Source organism: Protopterus annectens, chromosome 8.part0 (genome assembly GCF_019279795.1).
Source record: "Protopterus annectens isolate FY-2018-M chromosome 8.part0, PAN1.0, whole genome shotgun sequence".
NCBI classification, from domain to species: domain Eukaryota; kingdom Metazoa; phylum Chordata; order Ceratodontiformes; family Protopteridae; genus Protopterus; species Protopterus annectens.
This window is the reverse complement of record NC_056741.1, coordinates 1,684,738,446-1,684,750,886: the sequence shown is the minus strand read 5'-3', so window position 1 is coordinate 1,684,750,886 and position 12,441 is coordinate 1,684,738,446.

The following is a 12,441-nucleotide window of genomic DNA, read 5'->3' as shown; positions in this document are numbered from 1 at the left end:
TGATGGCCTAACCAATTCATCTAAATCCCAATTTTAAATTGAGTAACATGTTAAATCTTGATAGTTACCCTCTTATCAGGAACTGTACTGTGTGGGACTTCTATAAAATTAAAGACCTCCCTATCATATCTTCATTGGCAGTCAATAAAAAATACTATATAATCGTTAAACAAATATTTTACCTAATATCTCTTATTACAGACAAGATGCCCGTTATCACCCTAGATTACCAGCTGTACCAGACACTAATAACCCAGCTTCTATCAAGGACTAAAATGCTTTCCAATGTCTATAGACTAATAACAAAAATAAAACATCAAGACAGTATACTATTTTCTAAGTTCTGGGATGGACAAAACAAGGAAATAACACTTAGCCAAAAACTCGATACAATTGACGCAACAATAAAATTAACCCGATTCAAAAAACTAATTTATACCCAGCTCATGATAAACAATAACACCTATCACACGCCATCATTCTTAAATAAAATTAATCCAAACACTTCGCCTTTCTGCCCAACATGCCCCAACTCAGTGGCAGATATAATCCACATATTTTGGTCCGGTAAAAATGTGTACAAACTATGGTGCTCTCTAAGAGCTCAACTTGAGAAAAATGGGATACATGAAGTCAACCCTATCCTGGGAAATGGCGTTATTAAATATATTTCCAAGTCCATTTAAGTCTGAAACTAAACATATTATTGTGACACTGTGCGTTGCTCAAAACGTACATCACATTAAACTGGCTAGACAAATCCAAAATGTCTTGGAAGGACTTCCAGTCGATGGCTGTCAAGTATGTTTTGGCAAGTAAACTAAAGACAACAAGCAAAAAGAAATTAAGTTATTTACAAAAATACTGGAATAACCTTATAGATGCTCTTAATTAATATCGTTCCTACGTATATTTCCATCCTCCCCTTTTTCTCTTTTGGGTCTCCTTTCACTTTCCTCGTATCTAACTTCCCCTCTTCATTCAGTGTGTTAATTTTTCGTCAAACATTTCTTATCTTTAAAATCTACTTCCACTCTAACCCATGAAAAACCACAATAGAAACCTTGTTACTACATTCTCTCCTACCCTTGTGTAAACACTAACAACTAACTTCTTTATACTAGCACCCAATCATTTAGTGACAGTCGAGTGTACATAATGTATATAGTTAAATCAAATAAGTTTTAGGCATACTATTACACATTCTCATATCTGTATAATAAACACCTGTTATTGAATTTTCTACCTCTCACTTTGTTAATCTCCTATTCACTTGTATAATGTAGGTTAATATTTTCTCCTTGTAATATTGGGATGATTATACTTGTACCTAAGCAGGTTTTACTAAGTATATTCACTTACTCGCGTTGAGCCTATTTGTTTTGTGTGACTTGTAATTATCTCTGTATTTGTATATTAAAAAAAAATAATTCTAATAGAAAACAAGAGTGCAAAAAAATAGTGTATATAGTTTACTAAGTAGGCCTAGACATATGGTTGCATCCTATTTGTGTGAGAATTTAATAAGTATATCACTACTTTTACAAAAACAAGTGAACACCAAGAACTGTCTTATATGAGCTTATGTTTAACTCTAAATGTTGTACTAGCACTGCAATACATATGCCTGATACTCTAAACTTCCTGTATTTGATTGTATGTAATTTACTTTAGTTGAAAGCCAGTTTTATTTCTGTATCTGTACTGTATATCGAAAATGATAATAAAAATTATATTGGAAAAAAAAAGAAATGTTACTATTAAAGAATCTGCAAAAGAATTCTAAATTTAAAGGCTGGAGACAAGGCAACAACCTAAGATGTGACACATTTTGCAGACTGAAGCTGAATTTTTTGTTAAAGCAGCTGCACCCAGATCTTATGTAGTTCTCGGATGAGACTGCAAGGTTTATGCAAGAAAACACAGACATCTGAACAAAACAATGTGTTGAAACAGAATAGCAAGAAAGAAAAGCAGCCACAAGTGTTATAGCCATTCCTTTCTTGTGAACATAGTGACTGAAAAAGCTGTGATGGTCAAGATATTAAATTCTCCAAGTTTGATAGACCATTGAAGAAACCATTCATATATATGGACTAATCTTAAATCTGTAATGACAGTTATTTTCATGTAAATAACCCATGATGCAAATTGTGTAATGTTAAGGGAAACTTATAGTGGTCATGAGATGTAATGCATGTTGTATATACATATTTTTTAGCTTTAAGAAAATGTTATGTATCTTATAAGTTTAATGATCTTGCTACAAAGATTTGCATGTCATGACGTATACAGGGGTTTTAGAGAAATCTGTCTACAGACATCATGGAATTTAGATGACATCTATTCCTTTGGTTTTATTAAGCTTCCTGATACGATTGTGAGTTCCCATTAGTTACAGTAGTAATAATCTCCTTAAGTTTCTATATGTCAAGGCCAGTCTTATGCCAGTTAGATTGATTTGGCCCAATAGGGTCCAGCTCCCACTGCAGAGTCCCTCTTTAGGCCATAACAAAATCATTAATTTTTATGAGACTTACAAAGATTTTCCTGAGTGACACTACAACAAAGTGCAAGGAATTTTCCTACTTATTGTCTTGCATCCACAGAAACTGTGAGTCTCATTAGTGAATTAACTACATTTTATAGGTTCATAAGTTCATAGGAGGTTGTTAGGCTAATGACTGTAGGGCCTTTAGAAGACTAGCCATGTTATACCTATGTTCCCTAACTGAACTTGGTCAGATGGTCATTATTTACATAGCGAGTCTATAATCAGCACAGACTGCCTCTATCCATGAGAGACATACGTGCCACCCCTGGGCTGAATTTACAGTCTCCCATCCAATTGTCTAGGTTGTGCTTGAATAGGGTTATTGAGGAGCTAGTTTATTCTGGAGGAGTGGCAATCTCTGGGAGATATATCTGTCTCTCCAGCATGTTCTGTTAATGTTACAGGCTAGTTTGAGATCCTGAACCAAGTGACCTTTATCCAATTTGATTTGCAGATGTGCAGCATGCCGATTAGGGCAGGGTCAGTGACTGCTCTGTAGGCCAGGCACAAGTTGCCTGTCAGCAGCCTGTAGGATATAGAGTTCAGTGACAGGGCTTTCAGTCTTTCCATGTAGGTCATATTTTGGAGGCACTGAATCTTCTTGGTGAGAAAGCTCTGTAGTCTCTCAAGCTGCTGCAGTTGTCTGGTGAGGTACATGCAAAAGGGAGAACTGTACTCTATTAATGTTCTGATAAGGGATGAGCACAGAGGAGTTTTAACAGCCTTAGTCTTGGATGTGATTTCCTTACTTATGGGATGCACAATGTAAAAGTCTTTCCTTACCACTGTGGACACATGGTGATTGAAGTTTAGATTGCTATCATAGATTGCTATCAACCTATGTTCCCAAATCGCGCACCACTGGGTTAATATTGTAATTTACAGGGACTTCATCTGTGCCAAAGGGGATAATAATGCACTTTATTGTGTTTAGTTTTAGTCCGTGGCTTTGGCATCAATTGTTTGTCTGTGTTAGCCCCTTTTGCAATATGTTAACATCATTTGCAGACTCAATGATTGCACCCATTTTGCAATTGGCAGCAAACTGGGTAATCCACAGGCCATCTACTTTCATCTGGACTTCTAAGAAATAGCATCCAAAGAGAAGAGGGCCCAGCACAGATCCTTGTGGTATGCCACTGGTAACTGGTCTACTGGTAGAGGTGGAATCCCCAACTTTGATAGTATACTTTCTGTTAGTGAGACAGTTGGCTACCCATCCAGTAATGTATGGGATAATCCACATCTGGGAGTGATTCTCAATGATACCTGAGTGGGGGACCGTGTCAAAAGCCTTGGCTAAGTCAAGATAGGCAGTATGTACTGTTTTGCTTTCATCCAGGGCTTTGCTGAGATTCTCAAAGAAGTCCACCAGGTTCAACATGCATGATCTTCCCTTAATGAAGCCAAACTTGGTCTGATCAAGAGTTTGAAGGTCGCCTATGTGCTTGTTCATAAGCTGCATGATGATTCTTTCCATGGCATTGCAGAAAAAACTGTTTAGGCTTATGGGTCTGTAGTTGCTAGTAGCAGTTGCTGGACCGCCTTTGTGCAAGAGGATCACTGTTGCTGTTCTCCATTCTGCTGGAACAAAGCCAGTGCTCATACTGAGGATAAAGAGGGTGCCAAGTGGCTCCGCTAGGTCTTGTTTTAGATTGTTTAGTTAGCAGCCTGGGATATTAACTGGTCTTATTGAGGCCATGTTTTTGGCATTGGAGAGAGCGGATATGACCTGCTCTTTGGAGATAGCATGCTCTGGGGAGGCTAATGGGGACAGGGAGGTGATGTTTCTGCTGAATCTATCACCTGGCAGGTGTGAAATTTCCTCAAGTTTAGTATGAGAGGTAGCATCCACTATACGTTCTGCACATAGTTGGGTGTTCCCTTTTACATTTCAGATGTAGCTAAAGAATGCCTTATGATTATCCTTAGCTAGGGATGCTAATTCAGGTTCTTAACTACCTTTACAGGACTTTCCAAGATATCTAATTTGCTTGTTCAAGCTGTGGAGGGTATTCTTCTTCTACTGAGTAACCTCTGTCTTGTTCTTAGACATCAGTTTCTTCCTTTTGCCTGTTTTTTTGGGAGGACTTGGTTTTGATCCAGTCAGGTACAGCTGAGTCTATACAGTATTTCTGGTGTTTATACAGGGCATTTGTGTACTCCTGTGGGTAGGAGTTGTTGTTATCTGTGTTAGCAGGGGGTTGAAACTTTTTATAACATCACCTAATAGGCTGCAGTTTGCTTTGAAGAAAATGTTCAGTTTTTTTGCTCCTGTAGAGGTGTTGGGTCTGATCATTACTTCAAATGAGACAGATTTATGGTCTGACCTTACCAGTGAGGGCAACACACAGGAGGTAGTGCAGTGATTCCCCATGTTGGTGAGTACTGTCTAGGACATTTGAGCCTCTTGTGAGATGTAGACTAGCTGTTTTAGGGCATTTGTATTGACAAAGTTCAGGAACGTCAGGGCGAGCATATTTGTGCATATGTATTTCACCCAATTGATGGAAGGATAGTGGAAATCTTCCATGACCAAAGTGTTTAGCTGTATAGTGAGGGACTCTAATAAGTCCAGGTAGGAGGTATGCTTCTCTTGGTTAATGGTGGGGGACCTTTAGCTTGCAATGATGTGGTAAGGTGCTTTACCTATAGTTAGTTGGACCTGTACTTCCTTGTTCTACCACCATGTCTCCTTGTCCTTCTTCTTCTGTCCAGATGTCACACCAAGCACCTTTCTGGCTGTCTCCCTTACCAGCTCTGCTGTAGTTACCCAGCTATTCGGTAACTCTTCACTGCCATCCAGTGCCCATCTTAACTCTTCCCTGAACCCCACTTCACAATAGGGTTGCCACCTTTTCAAATGCCCAAAGTGGAAAATTTTTGGTACAAACATCAGATTTTGCAAGCCAAAACCTGCCCACGGCCAATACAAATGACATAACTACACTTCTTTGCCTAAATAAAAGCTTATTCTTGTAGCATTTTAGTTGCTTATTCTGTTTCTTATAACATTTAGATGTTCCAGATGCAGAATAACTGTTCTATGCAGCTATTACATAAAATATAGTAAACAATTTTGCCCTAAAATCTCAGGACATTTATCATTTTTACAATTTTTTTGCAGGACACAACTGCCCAAAGAGGGACTGTCCCTTGCAAAGTAACCCTACCTCACAATCATCCTTTTTCAACTTCCGCCATTTGATCCTTGGCACTACCCTCACTCTCCTCCTCTTCTTGATGAATGTCATTCTACAGACCACCATCCTATGCTCACTAACTATGCTTTCCTCTGTCACCACTTTACAGTCTTCAATCTCCTTCAAACTGTCCCCTCCTGCATAGGATATAATCCACCTGTGTGCATCTTCCTCCACTCATTTGTCATCCTATGCTCCTCCCTCTTCTTAAAATACATATTCACCACAGCCATGTCCATCTTCTTTGCAAAATCCACTACCAACTGACCTTCTGCATTCCTCTCCTTAACAGCATACCTACCCATCACGTCCTCATCCCATCTAATCCCTTCACCAGCATGCCCATTGAAATCCGCTCCAATCACCACTGTCTCACTCTTGGGTGCACTCAACATCACTTCATCCAACTCACTCCAAAATTTTTCTTTCTCATCCATCACACACCTAACTTATGGAGCATATAAACTAACATTCATCATCACACCATCAATTTCCAGTTTCATAAACATCACTCTGTCCAACACTCTTTTCGCCTCCAAAACATTCTTGGCATACTGTTCCTTCAGGATAACACCTATCCCATTTCTCCTCCCATCCACATGGTGGAATAATTTGAACCTATCTCCAATACACCTGGCCTAATTCCCCTTCCATCTGGTCTTGTGCATGCACAATATATCAACCTTCTTTTCTCCAACATATCAGCTAGCTCACAGTGGTGAGATCTGCAGCAGGAGTGACAGATGCATTCAAAGTGGAAGTGGGATTACATCAAGTATCAGCTCTAAGCCCTTTCTTATTTGCAATGGTGATGGACAGGTTGATAGACGAGATCAGATAGGAGTCCTCGTGGACTATGATGTTTGCGGATGATATTGTGATCTGCAGTGAGATTAGGGAACAGGTTGAGGAGACTGTGGAAAGGTGGAGATATGAAAAGACAATTTTCTCCTGTTAATGTATAAAGACATCTGGTAATGAATCTTCCCAAGCTTCCCTGCAGGAGAATGAAGATCAGCAGCACTAAGATGGAATATATGTGTGTGAATGAGAGGTAGGATAGAGGAATGTTGAGGATGCAGGGACCAGAATTGGTGAAGGTGGATGAGTTTAAGTACTTGGGATAAACAGTTCAGAGTAACAGTGAGTGTGGAAAAGAGATAAAGAAGAGAGTGCAGGCAAGGTGTAGTGGGTAGAGAAGAGTGCTAGGAGAGATTTGTGACAGATGGGTACCAGTAAGAGTGAAAGGGAAGGTCTACAAGAAGGTAGTGAGACCAGCTATGTTATATGGGTTGGAGACGGTGGAAATGAGGAAATGATAGGAGTCAGGGCTGGAGGAGGCAGAGTTAAAGATGCAAAGATTTGTGCTGCATGTGATGCAGATGGACAGGATTAGGAATCAGTATATTAAAGGATCAGCTCAGGTTGGATGGTTTGGCGACAAAGCCAGAAAGGTGAGATTGCATTGGTTTGGACTTGTGCGGAGGAGGTATGCTGGGTTTATTTGGAGAAAGAGGCTAAGGATGGAGCTGCCAGGTAATAGGAAAAGAAGAAAAACCTAGAAAAGCGTTATCAGTGTGGTGAGAGGGGACATGCAGGTGCTTAGTGAGACAGAGCAAGATGTAGAGGATAGGAAGAAATGGAAACAGATGATCTACTGTGGTGATCCCTAATGCGATCAGCTGGAAGAAGAGTTGGAGTTGGAGTAGCTCAAGAGAGTCATACTGTTTAATCAATCTCGAGGTGCATTTGGCTTTAATGAAGATGGCTACCTCTCTACCTTTGGTTCTTTCACACTCATTTTGGGGTTTGAACATGTGGAAAGCATTTTAGCCTTGCACGGCTGGGGTACTCTCTGCAGCCTTGAACCATGTCTCAGTGACTGCACAGACATCAGAACCTTCCAAGGTGAGGAGTGCTTCCAGGGAGTGCAGTTTCCTGTCTATGCAGCATAACCATGAGTTTGTCTCGAGTGGATTTTTTTTACATTGGAAATTTTATTGTTTTGACATTGCCTAAAAAAGCATTATGGGAGAGGCAAGCACTTTGCCCGTATCTGAAAGCCTAGAGGAAACAGGTGCAGACCATCTCTGGCAAAGCAGCATGGTCTGTCAACCATGTCTTCCCAGGCTGACAGATACTGGATCCACCCTGGAATGACACCAGAAGCTAAGCCAATTGTTAAACTCAATCATTTTTTGCCTATATTGTGGCATCATCCTGGGTGAAGGTAGAATGCTGCTTAGTACTGGGGACATACCTGCCTAGGACACATAATCTGAGAGTTTAGTCATGTCCTTCTTCATATAGTCCAGAGTGGTAAGTCTCAAGTCATTCACCCCAACATGTACTATGACAGAGTCATAATGGTAATTGTTATTGAGTGACTTGAGTGCATGTGTGATTTGACAGATTCTGGAACCTGACAGGCAGCTGACTGTGACCTTCTCCTTATCCAGCCTGGTGAGGTGGACATCTGTTTGTCTCACTATGGAGTCATCTATGACCAGGACATTTGGTTTTGAGATGTTTTGCATTATGGGCTTATTTGCTAAGACACTGGTATGTGTGTTGTTGTGTGCAATAGATTCTATTTGTTTTGCAGTGTGTGCAAGTGGTTTGCAATTGAGAGGTCTCTGATCTTTTGGTAGACTTCTATTGACTACCTCCACATATGTGGGTTTATGTGTTGTGATGATATTTTGTGTCAGACATGATGTTTGTGTCCTGACAACCTGTTTGATGTCTATTTTGTTGTTTTGTGAAATAATTGATTCCAGATTCATAGCGTAATTACACCTATCACATATTGTATTTGTTTGTTTTAGGAGTAAGTGGTTGTCAGTATACATGAGGCAATTACTACATTGTTTCAGCATGCCCATGTCAGTTAGGCTGCCTGGAAAATGGTTGGAAACTGACTGTCAATTATGGCAGGTTTTATCATAACTACTATTGATTGGTTAGTGGGCTAGTTTGACCAGATTTTGCTCTAGGGTTAACAGAAGAGTTTATTCTGTTGACGGCTAGGGATGAAAACTATGGCAGCGCTTCTCAGTGTGCAACTGAGTTTCCCCTCAATGCTGCAGGGAAGCATCTATTTTGTATGTATATTTTCAGTTTAATATGTATATATATATATATATATATATATATATATATATATATATACAATATATATATATATATATATATATATATATATATATATATATACATATATATATATATATATATATACACACACACACACACACACACACACACACACACACACACACACACACACACACAGACACACACACACACACACACACGTTTATTAATGTGACTTTTATTAATGTAAATTTTTATGCATATTAATGTCTGTTTTTATCAATGTGGTTCTTATACACAAGCATGTGTATTTATAAATATACTTTTTAAATGTGTAGTTACAAAGTTTTATCATAATATCCCATAACAATATTTTTTTTGTTACTTCTCCTTTAACTAGATTGACTTTTAATTGCTTATTAATTTAGATGTGTGACTTTTACACTGTATGTAATCCATGCACTAGCTTTGTCATTATTTAATGACTTTAACCCTCAGTGACTTGTCAGAAGACCACAAATTTTGTAAGGAAGGGACCAAAATTATGAGGCAAAAATCTAGACATTCTGCAACAATCTGGACAGTTGAGAGGTATGGGCCCTTTGATAGTTGATTTATCTGCCTGAGGAAACCCTCTGGGTAAATGTTTTTACTTGCATATCTGGAAATTGCTTGTAATTATTAAAGGACTTAAGTTCACTTTGTGCGCCTAGAAAATTATTTTGAATTATTACAGGATTTTAGCTCACTCTGCCCTGGTTTCCAGTGATTTTTTTTTTGTTTTGGATTCACCTGTGTATCACTGGATTTGACATTTGGATTTGCACTCATGTTTTGTATGAGTCAAATATAGTTGCAGGTTTCTTGCTTGAAATGAGCTTATTTCAGAGGAGCATGGTCTACTAGGTGTTATGTATATGATGACTCAAAGATGATGGTGTGTGTAGAGAAAATATTTCCAAATAGGTTCATAGATTAGTACTAGGCTAACAGCCCTTCTGGGCCATTTTAAGCCTAGCCAATTACCCCATGTGAGAATCAAACCTTGTACCTTGTAACTGTAAGGTAAACACCTTAACCATTATACCAACCTCCCACCCTTTATGCCAACCCCCCACCCCAAATGAAATTAAAGTTATCCCTAAACCTGAAGTGGAATCAGGAGTGGTATCCTATGCTGACAGGTAAAGAGGACTATCACTCTTTACTGAAGTCTAATGGAGTTTCCCTGTTTGTCAAGTGGAAAGGCATAAAACTGATCTGTGTAAGTAGTGACTCTAGGTTTGGAAAACCCTGTATCAAGAAGAAGTTGAATTGTGAACTAATCATTACAACATGATTGTAAACTAATTATTGAAACTGGTTGAATAAATTGCAGTTTTGTTTTCTCTTTTCTCTTGTTTGCTGCAAGAAAGCTTGATTGTATTTGTCCTTGTAATTCTGAAGAAGTTTTTATTAAAAAACGAAAGCACTAAATAACAGGATTTTGTGGATCTCGTCTTTCTTTCCTGGCTGTTTTTAGTTTATTTGTGGCTTTGATTTTTATCCTTGTAAATATACCTATTTTTTCAAGAATGTAAAGATGGATAAACGACTATTTTGTTACTAAAAAAAAAACAGCAGGAAGTGACATCATATTATTGAGGTGATAGATGCTCAATAACAAGGTCTAATGCTATAACTGCAGTGTTGTAAGGTGGCAAAGACATATTAGATGTTGTGCAAAATGTATCCTTAAGCCAAAAGAGCCTGGAATCATGTTCTTTGTTTTATATTTTTGTCCTTCCTGTTCCAGTTCTATATAACCAAAGCGATCCTTGAGATAAACTGATGCTGGATGAACTCATGTATTACTAATGAGATGAGCTGTGTCATGGACTATAACAGCAGATGGCACAATCTTCTTTTGTCTTGATTTTATAGTAGCGACAAATCTCATTAATAGACCATATTACAATTCCTGTTGTACACTTCATTAGTGGTTAGTCTAATAATATTAATACTGCAGTATTACATCACCTGTAAACTAAATTTTAGAAAGTGATTGTGAAATTAATTTAGAACCAGCTGAATAGACTACAGTTTTGTTTTTCCTATTTGCTATAAGAAAGTTTATTTTTACTTGTACATAAAATGTCTCCATGGGAACATGTCATACTCTAACTGATGGGAACAGCTCATGAAAATTAATTAAATTTGAAGTAATATGACCAATAAGACAGTTTACTGAAGCTGCTTTGCATGGCCTTTGCCATGTAAGCCCTCCTGGGGGTCCCTAATCCCTTAGAGGCATAAGTCATTTACCTCAATCCATCACCAGTTCATAATTTGATGAATGACATATTTAAATGTTTTAAAATCCCCTTGGTGCAGCTGCTTGTCTCGTTGGGTGGCATGCCCATAGCTAAGCTCCTCTTTAAAATTAGTTTTCCTGGATCCCTCCAGCTTGAACTACTGGCCTGCAGCACTCTTTAACTGAACTGGGCAACCTTGGGATTGGTGTTATTTTTCAAAAGATACAGAAACTCCCTCTTTTAAATTACTTTTCCCTGGATCACCCCAAGCTCGAAATGCTGGCCTGTGGCACTCTTTAATGAACTGGGCAACCTCTGGATTAGTGTTATTTTCAAAAGATACAGAAAGTATGTTCTATCCTCTGGTCAAAATTGTTAACTGATAGCCCTTGTTTAATACATTTTTTTTAACTAAAGCACTCCACCATGGACGTTAACTGCCCCCCCCCCCATTCTGTGCTTCCTAACAGCAGTCTTCCTTTGTATGCTGTTTAACTATATGAAAGTCCAGTCCATTTTTGGTTGGCTACCCACTGGGTGACATACAGGCTTGTACCTAACCTCTTGAGTTTGTCAACAATGTCCGAGTGGGGTATTGTGTCAAATGCCTTGGCCAGGTCAAGATAGACAGTGTGAATGATTTGACCTCATCTATTGCTTTGATGACCTTCTCAAAGAAGTCCATCAGGTTGAGTAGGCATTAACTGCCCTTGACAAAACCAAACTGGGTTGGGTCTAGTGTCAGGAGGTTTACCATATTTCTATTGATCATCTCCATGATAATTCTTTCCATGGCTTTACATATAATACTAGTGAGACTTACAGATCTGCAGTTTCCAAGGTCTGTAGATGACCCACCTTTGTGCAGGGGGATGACTGTTGCCTTTCTCCATTCATGAGGCTTGAAGCCTGTTTGGAGACTACAGTTAAATAGTAATTCCAGAAGCCCTGATAGGTCATAGTTCATGCTATTTAAAAAGCATCTTGGGATATTGTCTGGGCCCATTGATGCAGTGTTCTTGGTCTTAGAGAGAGCATTAAGGACCTCGTTTCTAGTGATAGTAGGGGAGTTATATTTGATGATATTTCCTGAGGGAAGGTTGAGAGGGAAAGAGGAGTAAAGTTGGAGATGAATTTATCAGCCAGGAGGTTTGTTATATCTTCTGGCTCAGTATAGGTGGCTCCATTTACAATGAGCTCCGCACACAATTGTCTATTGCTCTTCAGGTTGCAGACATACCTAAAGAATGCTTTGTGCTTGTCCTTGGCCTGGGAGGCCTAACTTACCTCAAAT